This window comes from Asparagus officinalis, chromosome 1 (genome assembly GCF_001876935.1).
Source record: "Asparagus officinalis chromosome 1, Aspof.V1, whole genome shotgun sequence".
Classification (NCBI taxonomy): domain Eukaryota; kingdom Viridiplantae; phylum Streptophyta; class Magnoliopsida; order Asparagales; family Asparagaceae; genus Asparagus; species Asparagus officinalis.
Genome location: NC_033794.1, coordinates 119,345,322 through 119,361,411, shown reverse-complemented (window position 1 = coordinate 119,361,411; position 16,090 = coordinate 119,345,322). Strand labels below are relative to the sequence as shown.

The following is a 16,090-nucleotide window of genomic DNA, read 5'->3' as shown; positions in this document are numbered from 1 at the left end:
GGCACTATTCAAAGAATCGGGTTGTGTCATGAAGACCCGTATAGGGTTCATCCGGGAGATGACATGGATGGTTTGACCGACCAGGTAATGTCGCATCTTTTGGATGGTAAACACTAAGGCTAAACATTATTTTTTGACCATAGGGTATTGCCGCTCGGCTCCCTACAGGGTTCTGCTCAGGTAATAGATGCCATGTTCGTGGCCGACGTCGTCATTTTGTGCCAAAAGAGCACCGAGAGAATGCTCCATTGTTCGCACATAAATGAGGAATGGTTTCCCTGAGACCGGGACCGCCAAGATAGGTGGGATCAAGAGATAGGCTTTGATCTCTTCGAACGCTCGTTGACAGTGCTCGTCCCATACGAAGAAAACACCTTTCTTCATTAGCTTGGAGAAGGATTGGTATTTGCCCGAGAGATTTGAGATGAATCTTCGGATGTAAGCTAATCGCCCTTATAGTCCTCTTAGTTCTTTGAGATTCTTGGGCGGTTGAAGCGCCTGGATAGCTCGTACTTTGTCGAGGTCGATGTGAATCCCCTTCGTTGTGACAACAAATCCAAGAAATTTGCCGTTGGACATCCCCAAGAATGATTTCGTAGGATTCATCTTTAGCTGATGAGATCGCATGAGTTGGAATATCGCTCTCAGGTCCTAAATGTGGTTGTCCTTAATGCGACTCTTTAGGACCAAGTCGTCTACGTAGCATTAGACTGTCTTCCGTAGATGATTCCGAAAAATCGTGCTCATGGCGTGTTGATAGGTTACGCCAGCGTTCTTGAGTTCGAAGGACATAACAATGTAGCAGTACACCCCTACTGAAGTTCTGAACGAGGTGTGTTTCTCATCATCAGGGTGCATCTTAATCTGATTGTACCCTGAGAATCCGTCCATGAAGGACATTCTTTCGAATCCGCACGTGTCGTCGATGATGAAATCTGTGATGGGTAGGGGAAACTCATCCTTTGGACATGCGGCATTGAGGTCTTGAAGTCAATGCAGATACGAATCTTGTCGTTCTTCTTCAGGACCGAAACAATGTTGACCACCCAATCGGGGTGTTGTTCTTCTCTAATGAAGCCAGATTCCATCAACTTCTTTACTTCGGCTTCGATCACCTCTATGATTTGTGGACGAAACCGTCTTTGTTGTTGTTTGACTAGTTTGGCATTCGGGTTGATATTGAGGGGGTGCATGGCGACTTGAGGATCAAGGTCGGGCATGTCCTCGTAATTCCATGTGAAGACATCGATATATTCTCGGATGAGAGACAAGAGGTCTTCCTTCTCCTGAGGAGGTAGACTGTCACTGACGAATATAGGTTTGGGGTTAGCCTCGTCACCCACATTTATCACAAGTACCTTGTCCTTCGTGGGTGGTTCACGCTGTTCGAAGCGACCACTCCATTGGGCACTGACGTGATAGTCCCACGCTTCAACATAGAGCAGGATTTGCTCATCCTCCTTGATCTCAGAGGGATCAGCTGCAGTCATGTTGACCATGAGGTTCTTGAATAAGTCTCCCACGTTGACGTCTGAATCCCACACCGAGGACGTCGATGACCGATCATCAGAATGGGCGTCGTCGGAGCCTTCGCCGAACTTGCAGCACAACTCTGACGAAGAGGAAGTGTAACCCAAGCCTCTCCGGGTCTTGCTAAAGTAGTTTAGGGGCCTTCCCTTAGGCACGTAGGCGGGTCGAACGATCATCTTTCTCCCTTTGCCGTAATTTAGGCGCTCTTCGCGAGTGAAGTCATAACCCATGCCTTTTCTTCCCATTCAGTTGTGTGAATAGGAGTAGGACCCATTCTTTGTTCTTTGATGGTCTCCGCAGGGTGCACAAAGTCCTTTTCTTCTTTCTCTTCTTGTCCAGAAGTTGCTCCAACATCTCCCTCATTGAATCGATGGCGGCCTGGTGCTCCTCGAATTTCTTAGTGATTGTTTGATCATCGGAGACTTCCACCATGTGTACCTTTGCATGTCTGCCCTGAATCGAGCTTGAGGCTTGAGATGTAGCCATTGCTGAGAATCCTCATCCTCATCGTCAGAAGGTGGCGCTAAGCGCGCGTAATTGAACGGGATGGAAACCCCCGTTTGAGTATGTGTGCGCAGGTAGACACCTTCATGCTCAACAAGGGGAGGTCTCGATCCCAGGGAAAATTCCGGGTCTGACGAATCTGAAGCCTTGGTTTTACCCTTCCATGCCATGTTAACCGTGGCGAATGGGAACTCTAAATCATCGACAACTCGTCTCCTTTGACGATTGCGTCTCCGGCGAGGAGGTCTCGATTGGGAATTGGTACTCATGTAAACCACCTTTCATTTTACATAAACCACCTTTCATTTTTAATTTATATGTAAACCACCTTTAAATTGTTCCAATCAACCACCTCTAAGTTAAAATTTTCACCAAACGCCCAAAAATACCCTTAAAAACTATCATTTAAGTGGATTTTTGTTCCAATCAACCACCTCCTGGCCAAATCTTCACTAAAAAACCAAAGATAACCTAAGAAAATGCAGGTTTAAGGAACGTGACATGTATTCTAACTTGATCGAAACATTAACAAAGTGAGTCACGTCTCTTAAATGTGAGTTTTTAATAGTATTTTTGGGTTTCGATGAAAATTTTGACTTAGAGGTGGTTGATTGGAACAATTTAAGATGGTTTACGTATGAATTGATGAAGAATATGCTATGCTTGTGAAATTCCCATTTAATCTTCTAATCATGAAAAACGAGTATTTTCTACTATATTGCTGCCTAATTATAGGCGCATAAATGATGGAAAGTAAACTATATATTTCTCGTCTTTTTATGTAACAGGAGGTTTCCGCCATGAAGTTTAACATACTCGTTACTACTTATGAGTTCGTGACGTATGACCGCTCAAAGCTGTGTAAAATTGATTGGAAATATATCATTATTGATGAAGCTCAACGCATGAAAGATAGAGAATCAGTTTTAGCTCGAGATCTCGATAGGTATCATTGCCAAAGAAGATTGCTACTCACTGGCACACCTTTACAGGTATGCTTTTTAGTTAAAAGCAGTGGATTAAGTTTTTGCTCAGCAAGGCATGCATATTTTCAACTATTTGTTATAAAAATGTATCTATATGAGAAAGAGTGAATCGTTCCTCCTAGTCTTTAACTTTTTGGTCTTTCTAAAGTAATTGTCTCATTTCTAGAATTTATCCCTCCAGAAATTCATAGATTTGAAGTATTGGGGGAGAAAAAGAGTGGGGATTAGGGTTTTGCTTTTAGGGCATAGATTTGGACTTAGAAGTCATATATCTTTAGATATGAGTTTAATAGCTTATGTTAGTTTTATCTACGGCTACATAATTAGAGTTGACTTATGCAGAATGATTTGAAGGAGCTCTGGTCTCTCTTAAATCTGCTTCTTCCTGAAGTATTTGATAACAAAAAGGCATTTCATGATTGGTTCTCTAAGCCCTTTCAGAAGGATGTACCTTCACATAGTGAAGAAGAGGATGACTGGCTTGAGACTGAAAAAAAGTGATCATAATCCACAGACTTCATCAGATTCTGGAGCCTTTCATGCTGAGGTGGCGTGTTGAAGATGTTGAAGGGTCACTCCCTCCAAAGGTCAGTATCTCCTTATTTTCATCCATTCATTGGCGTGTTGAAGATGTTGAAGGGTCACTCCCTCCAAAGGTCAGTATCTCCTTATTTTCATCCATTCATTTCTTTAGTTTTCTGGCAGTAATATTTTACTGGAATGCATGATTCAGGTCCCAATTGTTCTAAGGTGCAGAGTGTCAGCTATTCAGGGTGCCATTTACGATTGGATTAAATCTACTGGTACCATTAAAGTGGATCCTGAAGACGAGTTGCGCAGGGCACAGAAAAATCCAATGTACCAGGTCAAAACATATAAAAACTTGAATAATAGATGCATGGAGTTGCGGAAGGCCTGTAATCATCCATTGCTTAACTACCTTTATTTTAATGATTATTCAATAGACTTCCTTGTTCGATCTTGCGGGAAGCTTTGGATCCTTGATAGGATTCTTATAAAACTTCACAGAGCAGGACATCGTGTTCTTCTTTTTAGTACCATGACAAAGCTCCTTGATATACTAGAAGAATACTTGCAATGGCGTCGGCTGGTTTATAGACGAATTGATGGTACAACCAGCCTAGAAGATCGTGAGTCTGCAATTGTTGATTTCAATAGCCCAGATTCCGACTGTTTTATATTCTTGCTTAGTATTCGTGCTGCTGGTAGAGGCTTGAATCTCCAGACTGCAGATACCGTTGTCATATATGATCCTGATCCAAACCCTCAAAACGAAGAGCAAGCTGTAGCTAGGGCTCATCACATTGGACAGACAAGAGAGGTGAAAGTGATATATATGGAAGCTGTTGTTGACAAATATTCTAGTTATCAGAAAGAAGACAAGTTGAGGACTGGAGGTTCAGAAGAGCTGGAGGATGATCTTGTTAGGTTGGGGGTGGATACCAACCTCCGACGGCGGAGGAGCTCCGACGAGCTCAAGGAAGTCGCGGCGGCTTCAGGCGAAGTCGAAGACGCGCAGGTGAGCTCGAGAAGTTGAGCTCGAATTGGGAGAACGCGACCCTTAGCGAACGCGCACCTGACCATGACGTCCCAGCTTGACGACCCACGCGTTTGGGAGATGGCGACCCCCGCGTTCTTGGCGACGCTCGCGTCCAGTTTGAGCGCTGGCGACAGGCTGTCGCCAGCCCACCAAATCCAGCCTATATAAACCCTTGGGATCTAGGGTTTCGGTGCCGAAGTTTTTCCCCCTCTTCCGACTTTTCTTTCTGGCGGCGGAAACCCAAAACGTAGCTGCGTTTTCCCCTTTTAAATCACAGCAGTGATTTTAATTTTCATCTCCAGAAATCGCAGCAGCGATTTCCCTTTGTTCATCTCCAGCTTTCAACGACGGTTGAGGGAGATTAAGAAAAGGTTTAAGAGAGAGAGAGAGAGAACTAAGAGGGGTTTTATATTGTGGGGTTATTATTTAATCTCAAGTGAGATTTGAAAGGGATTATTCCCTTTAATTATTAACACTGTAGCTACAGTGTTCATTTGAGAAATCTCAGTTTAGGGATTTGCTCTTGACTTGTAATTTCTTGTTTGTTTAATAAGAAATTATCTGTGTGGCTCCCGAGGACGTAGGCAGTTGCCGAACCTCGTTAAAACTTGGTGTACTTTTTTCTATTCTGCGTTTCCGTTGCATTAGGGATTTCGGCGTTAAATTCCCAACAACTGGTATCAGAACGTGAAACGATCTAGAGGAAGTCAGATTCAAGTGGGACTCATGGCCGCAGATGAAGGAAAAATAAGACTTGAGAAGTTTGATGGAACAGATTTCGGATTCTGAAAAATACAGATAGAGGATTATCTGTATCAGAAAAATCTGTATTAACCACTATCGGGGAAGAAGCCGGATTCTATGAAGGAAGAAGAGTGGAACCTTCTAGATAGACAAGCCCTCGGAGTTATCAGATTGACGTTGACTCGCAATGTTGCGTTCAACATAGCGAAGGAGAAGACCACGGCAGGTCTTATGGCAGCACTCTCAAACATGTATGAGAAGCCATCAGCCGCGAACAAAGTTCATTTGATGCGGCGGTTATTCAATCTGAAAATGGCGGAAGGCGCGTCAGTAGCACAACACCTCAATGAACTTAATACGGTTACAACCCAATTGAGTTCAGTTGAGATTGAGTTTGATGAGGAAGTTCGGGCGTTGATACTTTTGTCTTCCCTACCAGAGAGTTGGAACGCTACAGTCACAGCTGTGAGTAGCTCGTCGGGAAAGAAAAAGTTGAAGTTCGGCGACGTTCGTGATTTGGTTCTCAGTGAGGAGATCCGACGGCGAGAGACTGGTGAAGCTACAACCTCTTCAGTATTGCATACAGAGTCAAGAGGTAGAAATTCAACCAGAGGAAACGGACGAGGAAAATCAAACTTCAGAGGTAGATCAAAGGACAGGAGGTCCAAATCAAGGAATCCAAGCAACAGCTCGAAGGCTATCGAGTGTTGGAATTGTGGAAAGACCGGGCATTACAAGAATCAGTGCAAGAGTGCACAGAAAGAGAAGGAGGCGAAGGCAGAGGTGAATGTCACCTCCACTTCAGGAGGAGACGACGCATTGATATGCTCTTTGGAGAGCAAGGAGGAATCTTGGGTGTTAGATTCAGGAGCGTCGTTCCATGCTACCTCTCAGAAAGAATTCTTCGAGAAGTATACCCCCGGAAATCTTGGATACGTATATCTTGGTGATGATCAACTATGTGCTATTGTGGGTAAAGGCATGGTAAAAATTAAGTTGAACGGGTCAGTATGGGAGCTGAAGGATGTCAGGCATATTCCCGACCTGAGAAAGAATTTAATATCCGTAGGCCAGTTGGCTAGCAAAGGATATACCACGACCTTCCATAGAGATGATTGGAAGATCTCAAAAGGCGCAATGACGATTGCCCGAGGCAGAAAGACTGGTACCCTATATATGACAACAGGTGCACGTTGTTTGATCTCAGTTGCAGCAGGCAATGAGACTTCAAAGCTGTGACACCAGAGACTCGGTCATATGAGTGAGAAGGGGATGAAAATCATGCACACAAAGGGAAAACTCCTAGGACTGCAGTCAGTGGAGATGGATATGTGTGAAGAATGTATACTTGGAAAGCAGAAGAGAGTCAGCTTTCAGACGAGTGGCAGAACCCCCAGGAAAGAGAAGCTAGAGCTCGTTCACTCAGATGTGTGGGGACCAACAACCACCACGTCCATTGGTGGAAAACACTACTTCGTGACTTTTATCGATGATCACTCTCGGAAAGTGTGGGTCTACTTTCTGAAGCATAAGTCAGAAGTATTTGAGGCTTTCAGGAGATGGAAAGCTATGATCGAGAATGAGACCGGTCTGAGAATAAAGAAGCTCAGGACCGACAATGGCGGTGAGTATGAAGACACCGGATTCAAGAAGTTCTGCTATGAGCACGGGATCAGAATGGAGAGAACCGTGCCCGACACGCCTCAGCAAAATGGTGTAGCTGAGCGGATGAACCGAACGTTGACAGAGAGAGCCAGAAACATTCAGGTACAATCAGGCCTACCGAAGAAGTTCTGGGCAGAAGCGGTCAACACAGCAGCTTACTTGATCAACCGAGGTCCGTCGGTTCCATTGGAGCACAGAATACCAGAGGAGGTATGGTGCGGAAAGGAGGTAAAACTCTCATATCTTAAATTTTTCGGTTGTGTAGCTTATGTGCATATTAGTGATCAAGGCAGGAATAAGCTTGATCCCAAGTCAAAGAAATACACTTTCATCGGCTATGGTGAAGATGAGTTCGGCTACCGTATTTGGGACAACGAAAACAAGAAGGTGATCAGGAGCAGAGATGTGATATTCAACGAGAAGGTGATGTACAAGGACATGCACAAGACAGATAACCCAGAGAGCGAGTCAATATTTATAGATGCAGATGATGTCCCGAGTAACCTCTCGGAAGAACCCAATGCAGAGGGTCCTCAGCAAGAAGAGCCTGTTGGACAAGATGGTGCGCAGGAGCCCGACGCACCAGCTCCGATATTAAGAAGATCTTCTCGTCCTCCTGTACCTAACAGGAGATACATGAACTATCTGTTGTTGACAGATGATGGGGAGCCTGAAAGCTTTGATGAAGCTTGTCAGTGTGGAAATGCGAGCAAGTGGGAGCTTACAATGAAAGATGAGATGAAGTCTCTCATATCAAACCAGACGTGAGAACTAGCTGAGTTGCCCATGGGTAAGAAGGCACTCCACAACAAATGGGTGTACCGGGTGAAAGAGGAGCAAGATGGTTCCAGAAGATATAAGGCCCGGCTAGTTGTCAAAGGTTTCCAGCAGAAGGAAGGAATTGACTATACCGATATTTTTGCTCCCGTGGTAAAGCTAAATACTATCAGGACCGTGATGAGTATTGTAGCGATTGAAGATCTTCATCTCGAGCAGTTAGACGTGAAGACGGCGTTTCTTCACGGAGATCTAGAAGAGGAGATATACATGCACCAGCCAGAAGGTTTCTCAGAAGAAAAGAAGAAGAACCTGGTGTGCAGACTCAAGAAGAGCTTGTATGGCCTGAAACAAGCCCCAAGACAGTGGTACAGAAAGTTTGACGGCTTTATGCACAAGGAAGGTTTCCAGAAGGGCAACGCCGACCACTGTTGCTACTTCAAAAGATATCAGTCCAGCTATATCATCCTACTGCTGTATGTTGATGATATGTTGGTTGCAGGAGCAGATATGGAGGATATCAAGAGTTTGAAGCAGCAGCTATCAAAGGAGTTTGACATGAAGGACTTGGGTCCAGCGAAGAAGATCCTTAGAATGCAAATCACGAGAGATAAGAAGAGAAGTCTCTTGCAGTTATCTCAGACGGAGTACATCAACCGTGTTTTGCAGAGATTCAACATGAGCGACGCCAAGCCTGTGAGCACACCCTTGACCAGCCATTTTCGTCTGTCGAAGGATCAGTCTCCTCAGTCAGAAGAAGAGAAAGAGAGTATGGCTTAGGTTCCTTACGCCTCAGCTATCGGAAGCTTGATGTACGCAATGGTCTGTACGAGACCAGACATTGGCCATGCAGTGGGAGTGGTCAGCCAGTTTATGTCGAATCCAGGAAAAGCTCATTGGGAAGCGGTCAAGTGGATTCTGAGATATCTACGAGGCACCACACAGAAGTGTTTGCACTTTGGTAAGGGAGAAGTGGAAGTGCAATGATACATAGATGCAGACTTCGGCGGTGAAGTTGATCACCGAACAAGCACCACCGGCTATGTATTCACCGTCGAAACTACAGCTGTTAGTTGGATGTCACAGATACAGAAGATTGTCACTCTGTCCACTACAGAAGCTGAGTATGTTGCAGTCTAAAATACAAATGGAGAGCATGTGAATGGAATCTACTGATGGATTGGGTTCAAGGTGAATATGTTGCAGTGACTGAAGCCAGTAAAGAGATGATATGGCTTCAAGGTTTGTTGACAGAGCTGGGATTCAAACAGGAGAAGAATGTTTTGCACAGTGACAGCCAGAGTGCGATACACTTGGCGAAGAATTCCACATTTCATTCTAGAACGAAGCATATTGCGCTTCGGTACCACTTCATCAGATCCCTGTTGAAAGATGACGTGCTAAAACTGGAAAAGATTCCAGGAAGTAAGAATCCAGCAGATATGTTAACAAAGACGGTGACAGTTCAGAAACTGGAGTTGTGCGCAACTTCAGCTGGCCTTCATGCATAGATGATGAAGGCGGAGCTACACAGGAGAGGAGCTTGATGGGATAGCCTGTTGACGTCGGTTTGGTCTCCAAGTGGGAGATTGTTAGGTTGGGGGTGGATACCAACCTCCGACGGCGGAGGAGCTCCGACGAGCTCAAGGAAGTCGCGACGGCTTCAGGCGAAGTCGAAGACGCGCAGGTGAGCTCGAGAAGTTAAGCTCGAATTGGGAGAACGCGACCCTCAGCGAACGCGCACCTGACCATGGCGTCCCAGCTCGACGACCCGCGCGTTTGGGAGATGGCGACCCCCGCGTTCTTGGCGACGCTCGCGTCCAGTTTGAGCGCTGGCGACAGGCTGTCGCCAGCCCACCAAATCCAGCCTGTAAAAAACCCCCTTTGGCCCTAGGGTTTTGGTCTGCTGAGCTTCCCCCTTTCCCGATTTTTTCCCTCTGGAGGCAGCAGTGAAAACCCCCCCTCAGAGCGCGGCTTCTCCTTCTCCGATTCTTCTCTGGTGGCGGCACAAAAATCGCAGCAGCGATTTCCCTTTGTTCATCTCCAGCTTTCAACGGCGGTTGAGGGAGATTAAGAAAAGGTTTAAGAGAGAGAGAGAGAGAACTAAGAGGGGTTTTATATTGTGGGGTTATTATTTAATCTCAAGTGAGATTTGAAAGGGATTATTCCCTTTAATTATTAACACTGTAGCTGCAGTGTTCATTTGAAAAATCTCAGTTTAGGGATTTGCTCTTGACTTGTAATTTCTTGTTTGTTTAATAAGAAATTATCTGTGTGGCTCCCGAGGACGTAGGCAGTTGCCGAACCTCGTTAAAACTTGATGTACTTTTTTCTATTCTGCGTTTCCGTTGCATTAGGGATTTCGGCGTTAAATTCCCAACAGATCTTGCTGGTAAAGATCGGGTATATGGGCTCCATTGAGAGCCTTATTCGTAGCAACATTCAACAATATAAGATTGAGATGGCTGATGGGTATATGGGCTCCATTGAGAGCCTTATTCGTAGCAACATTCAACAATATAAGATTGAGATGGCTGATGAAGTGATAAATGCTGGTCGCTTTGACCAAAGAACAACCCATGAAGAGAGGAGAATGACTTTGGAGACACTCTTACATGATGAAGAGAGATACCAAGAAACCGTGCATGATGTACCTTCTTTAGAGGAGGTCAACCGTATGATTGCTCGTAATGAAGAAGAGATTGAGCTTTTTGATCAAATGGATGAGGAGTTTGATTGGACTGAGGAGATGATAACCCACAATCAAGTTCCAAAGTGGCTCCGTGCTGGTTCTAGAGAATTGGATCTTGCTGTTGCTAAGTTATCTAAGAAGCCATCAAAGAATGTACTTGCTAGTAGTATAGAACTGGAAGCAAATGGGATATCTCCTAACAAGGCTGAAAGGAGGGGCCGAAGGTCTGCCCAAAAGAATTCTATCTACAGAGAATTGGATGAGGATGATTTTGAAGATTCTGAATCCAGCTCAGTTGAGGGAAATGCATCTTCTTTGCAGGAGGAAGAGAGAGAAGTAGGAGAATCTGAAGATGACCTCATTTGTGCTGTCGACATGCAACCTGGTAATGAAGATCAACTGGAAGAAGGTCTTGTTTGTGTTAGTGGTGGCCGTGAGTTCTCTCATGCAATGGTAGGCGACAGAAATGCACACCAGTTTGAGGAAGCTGCTGTTCGAGGGTCTTCTTCTGGAGCTCGAAGAGTAAATCAGTCTGCTACACCTTCCATCATGTCATCACGGAAGTTTGGTTCTCTTTCTGCTTTAGATGCCAAGCCAAATCGTCACTCAAAAGGAATCGTGAGTGCAAAATATTTTAATCTTCCTTTCTTGTATAATTGAACACATTTCCTTTGATCAGAGATAACTATATATCTGGTTTCCTTTCTGGCATATTCCAGGATGATGAACTAGAAGAAGGGCAAATCGCCGCATCTAGTGACTCTTATATGGATCATCAACTACCAGGAAGTTGGAATCATGAATGCAATAATGGCGATGATGAACAGGTTCTCCAATATGGATCATCAACTACCAGGAAGTTGGAATCATGAATGCAATAATGGCGATGATGAACAGGTTCTCCAATCAAAGATAAAGCGTAAAAGAAGTATGCGGATTCGCCCAAAACTTAATATAGAAAGACTGGAAGAAAAATTCAGAAACGAGAGAGGATCCTTGCATTGTGGATCGCAGTTAGCCATACAGGTAGACCTTCACTCTGATATGCAATCAAGGAATGATCCGGAATTTGATGAGCTCAGCAAGCCTGGTTTAGAGAGACATGATTTATCTAACCCCTTCTTAAATAGAAGACATGATTTTCCTTCAAGGAGTTCACACATCAATATACAAAAATCCAGCAGGTTGAGAGAAGATGCCATGAATAATTCTAGGGAAATTTGGAATTGCAAGGTCATTTATACTGATGGCACTAGCTCAACAGGATCAAAAATGTCAGATGGTAACCAGAGGAAGGTACAAAACCTTTTTTACATGCACTGTCATGAGTTGCTATCCTTATCAGCAGAATATCTATTTTATTTAGGACTAGAATTTAACTATCTAATGCTGTATACTTCTAACATTTCGTTCATGTCTAATGTATGAAGCATGACATGGCTGGTCAAGTATTTGTTTGCTTTCACAATATATCTCATACAGTCTGTTTTTGTGTTCTTTTTCTTTCCATATATTATGACCAATGTTGAAAATAACGAAAATAGGTTATGTAACACTTGGCCTCCTGTTAAGGGTTAAGGAAAAAATACAAAAAAAAAACATAACTCATAACATAAGTTATATTGTTTATTAATTATTTAGATATTTTATAAATACTAACAATTCATAATATAACTCATAACATAAGTTATATTGTTTATTAATTATTTAGATATTTTATAAATACTAACAATTCATAATAACTTTAATACTTAGAAATATTTTATAAATACTAACAATTCATAATAACTTTAATACTTAGAATCATCAAACTTTTCAAACATAACGTCACAATGCTCAAATATAAAAATATATTATTACAATTTTTTTTTTAAAAAGTTAGTCATATATGAGTAACAACCATTCCAAAAAGCATCATCAAATGATCAAATACATTAATGTCGTCAGGTTTAAGGCAATATGATTCCTAATCAAGTTCACTACATCAACCAAACTAAACATGATTACGTAACAACAATTAACCAACACAATTAACCCACTAATTAATCTCGGTACTCTAATTCTGTGGCATATCTTAAAAAATTATGTTAAAAGGTGAAGTAATGGAGCAACAAGTTCGATGCGATTTATGGTAAATTGACAATATAAAAGATTGGAATTTGGAAGGTAATTTCAGAGTTACTATTTATTTGAAGGATATAAACTGAGATGCTCGATGCATAACTGCATAACTGAAAAATAAAAAATTTACCTTAATGGAGTCATAGAGGCCGCCAATAGCTGGAAGAGTTTCAGAGAAGACAAAGAGCTAGGGTTTGGGTTAGAGAAGGCGAAGAGTCGCATATTCACATGAAGAGAATAGGGTGATCGGGACTAAAAGGGGTAGAGTTTAAATGATTTGGATGATGGAGATACATCAACGCGTCCTAATCTAAGATGCAATTTAACCTAAAAAACCCCATGTTAACTACTTATATAACATAAAGCACATTTAACGCAATATAACATGTTTTTTTCTGGGTTAAACTGTTTCAAGGTTAAATGAGTGTCTTACCTAACAAGAAGTACCTAACAAGAAGGCACCGTTAAAGTACAAAATGGGTTGTAACAATTTATGTAATGGGTTTTTTAAACACTGATGTGACTTATCGGCTTAATACTTTGCATCCAAATGGTGCATATAGTGCAAGCTCTCTTTCACTGAGATCCTAGGGAAAACGAAGAGTTCGACTGTTGAAATTTTATTAATTTGTTTCCATAAAATGCGGGTCATTGTACCTTTCGTCCTCCTATGATGTTAGTTTTTGAATTGTTGAAGGTATGAGACTCAGCTTGTTTCTGAGCAATGCAAGTATTTCAGCAACTGTTTCTATGGGTCAATAGATACAAACCCAGCGAACTTGTTGAATGATTGTATCACATGCTGATGCTGAGCATGTGAAGGTTATAAATGTTTCATTGAATTGACAAAAAGACAATTAATCTGTTGGTCAATAGATGTTATTTGTAGCCATTTCCTTGTGTCGCTACGTAGAAAATAACCCATTGGCATTCCAAGTCACTAGTCCACAAATCATAGGATATTGCTATGAGAGTTACTAATGTCACCTAGTCTGTGCCCTTGGAATGAGTTAAGGGTGATGAATGTTGTACTCTAGTCCTAGGAGATGTCATACTGGATAGCTACATTCCCTTTGGGGAAGACTGGATCTTTGAAATTAAAATTATATGAGCAAATATTTTGCCCAGCTAGGGAGGCTACTGAAGACTATACTGGCCAAAACTTTCCTTGTCTATATTTACTCTAAAATACCTGCTTGTGCTTCAGAGGAATTATATATTAACGACTCTTATTTCCTTAAATTATTGTAATGCATATAGTTGGCTGTCTCTGAAAGGTTTGTAAAATATCATGTTACTGCCATGAAAAGTATGCTAAAGGAAGATATATGTTGACTGATTCATTGTTTATGTCGCTTTCTCTTTATATGATTTTTTTTCTTTATCTTACTTATGAGTCTATTTTGTATTTGTCTTCCTTGTCGATAATTCCAGATAAAAAATCACTTTGAACTTCCTGATCTGCTGACGTGCATTTCTGGTTTCTTAGTTGGACACTGCTTGCGTAGTGTCTTAGTTGGACACTGCCGTATATAGTTGCTCAACTGTTTTCTTTGACTGAAACATTACCATTTTCTTGTTTACAGTGCAAGAACGTTATTAGTAAGCTGAAAAGGAAAATAAGCAAAGATGGGTATCAAACTGTACCTGTTCTATATGACTTGTGGAAGAGAAATGAAAGCTCTAGTCTGGCCAGCCCTTCTGTGACAGAAAACAACCCTTTAGATTTGCGGAGGATCAACCATTGTCTGGACAATTTAGAATATAGTGATCTGACAGACTTCATAGCTGACGTTCAGTTGATGTTGAGAAATGTGGTTCAGTACTGCAATTACTCGTACGAGGTACACAAGTTTCTTCCTTATCTTACTGCTTTCTCGACTGTTCTTATGGAAATATTTTAAATTGTAATACTGCTGCAAATCTACTGTATATACACCAAGTTTTTATATAACACCTTGTAGCCTGACTGTTTTGCTTCTATCTATTTTCCTGTCAATGAAAATCAAAATAATAATGTTTACCTCAATTGCCGTCACATAACTTTACAGTGAAGTCGCATACTTGCATATTCCCAACTGACAAAAATAAATACATAAATTAGTTTAGCATTAGTTTCAGCAGTGCATCCGAGGATTTTCCTCCTTTTTCGGACATATACTGTGTGGAACCATTTCTATTATCTACGGGATTGAGAGAATATTGATATGATCCATTTCTGCAACATCCAGCATGCTGACTGGAAAAAGAACCAACAACAGCTGACCAAAGGGAAAACAGAGAGGGAGCTAAAAATTATTTGTTGAAATTAACCATTTCTATTATCTACGGGATTGAGAGAATATTGATATGATCCATTTCTGCAACATCCAGCATGCTGACTGGAAAAAGAACCAACAACAGCTGACCAAAGGGAAAACAGAGAGGGAGCTAAAAATTATTTGTTGAAATTACAATTCAATGCTGATTAGTTTTGTATGTTATTTATTTATGCTAATTAGTTAAATAACATTCGGTGGTAAATCTTTCAAACTCTTATTTCCTTAATTTTTATTTCTTTAAGGACAACCTCGACAAGTTGCCAATTTGTAAATGCTGAGACGACTGCATATTCTTTTCTAATTTCTGAATCTTTCTCCAGGTGAAGCATGAAGCAAGAAAATTTCATGATATCTTCTTTGATATCATGAAGATAGCCTTTCCGGATACGGATCTCAGAGACTCCAGAAATTCGTTTACTTTTCCAACCTGCGGAGGATCTCCATCTGTTGCTGCTACTACCAACCAAAGCAAGCGCCAGAGAACAATCATCGACTTGGAGCCAAGCCTAATACCAGTGCCTCTGCAACTCCTGATGAAGAAGAAAGAATAACCTGGCCTCATGCCTCCAAGTTGAATGATGAGAGCCCCCTGGCTCATGCTGGTGATCTTGTTATTTGCAAGAAGAGGAGGCAAGATAGGAGGGTGGGGCCAGTATCTCCTTCCAGCCAAGGCCGAGCATCCCCGTTAAGTAGGGGTTCAGGTCAGCCGGCGACAAGGTGGACCCAGCAGCAGGGCAGTGGAGGAGCTGGTGGCTTTCACCAGGTGTGAAAGCTGTTAGTCTAAGTGTGTAGACCCAAAGCTGCAATCGAAAAGACGAAGAAAACAGTCAGAAGACTGTGCGGTCGACCGCAGTGGCAGAGCCGGTCGACCGCGTGCACTGCAGGAGACTGAGAAGAAGTTTTCGCTCTGGTCGGTCGACCGGCGTGGCCGCTGCGGTCGACCGCAAATGTGCACAGGACCCTGTAAACAGATTTTTCTCTGGCCGGTCGACCGGCCTTGGCACGGCGGTCGACCGCGAATCGCCCAGACAGTTTCCTGATCTGTTTAGGAATCTGTTTCAACCAGGATTCTATATATACCCCAAACGATTTTAGGGTTTGTAAGACATCAAAAAGAGAGCTTTTTGGCTGCAAAGAGAGAGAGAATCTCAGAGAGATTTACCCCTTGTTTGAGAGCTTGTATTTTCTT

The 16,090-nt window shown here is 42.4% G+C and overlaps 1 pseudogene; it reads left to right on the top strand.

The window, feature by feature from the left end:
- On the top strand, positions 2,778-15,670 carry LOC109840457 (annotated as a pseudogene).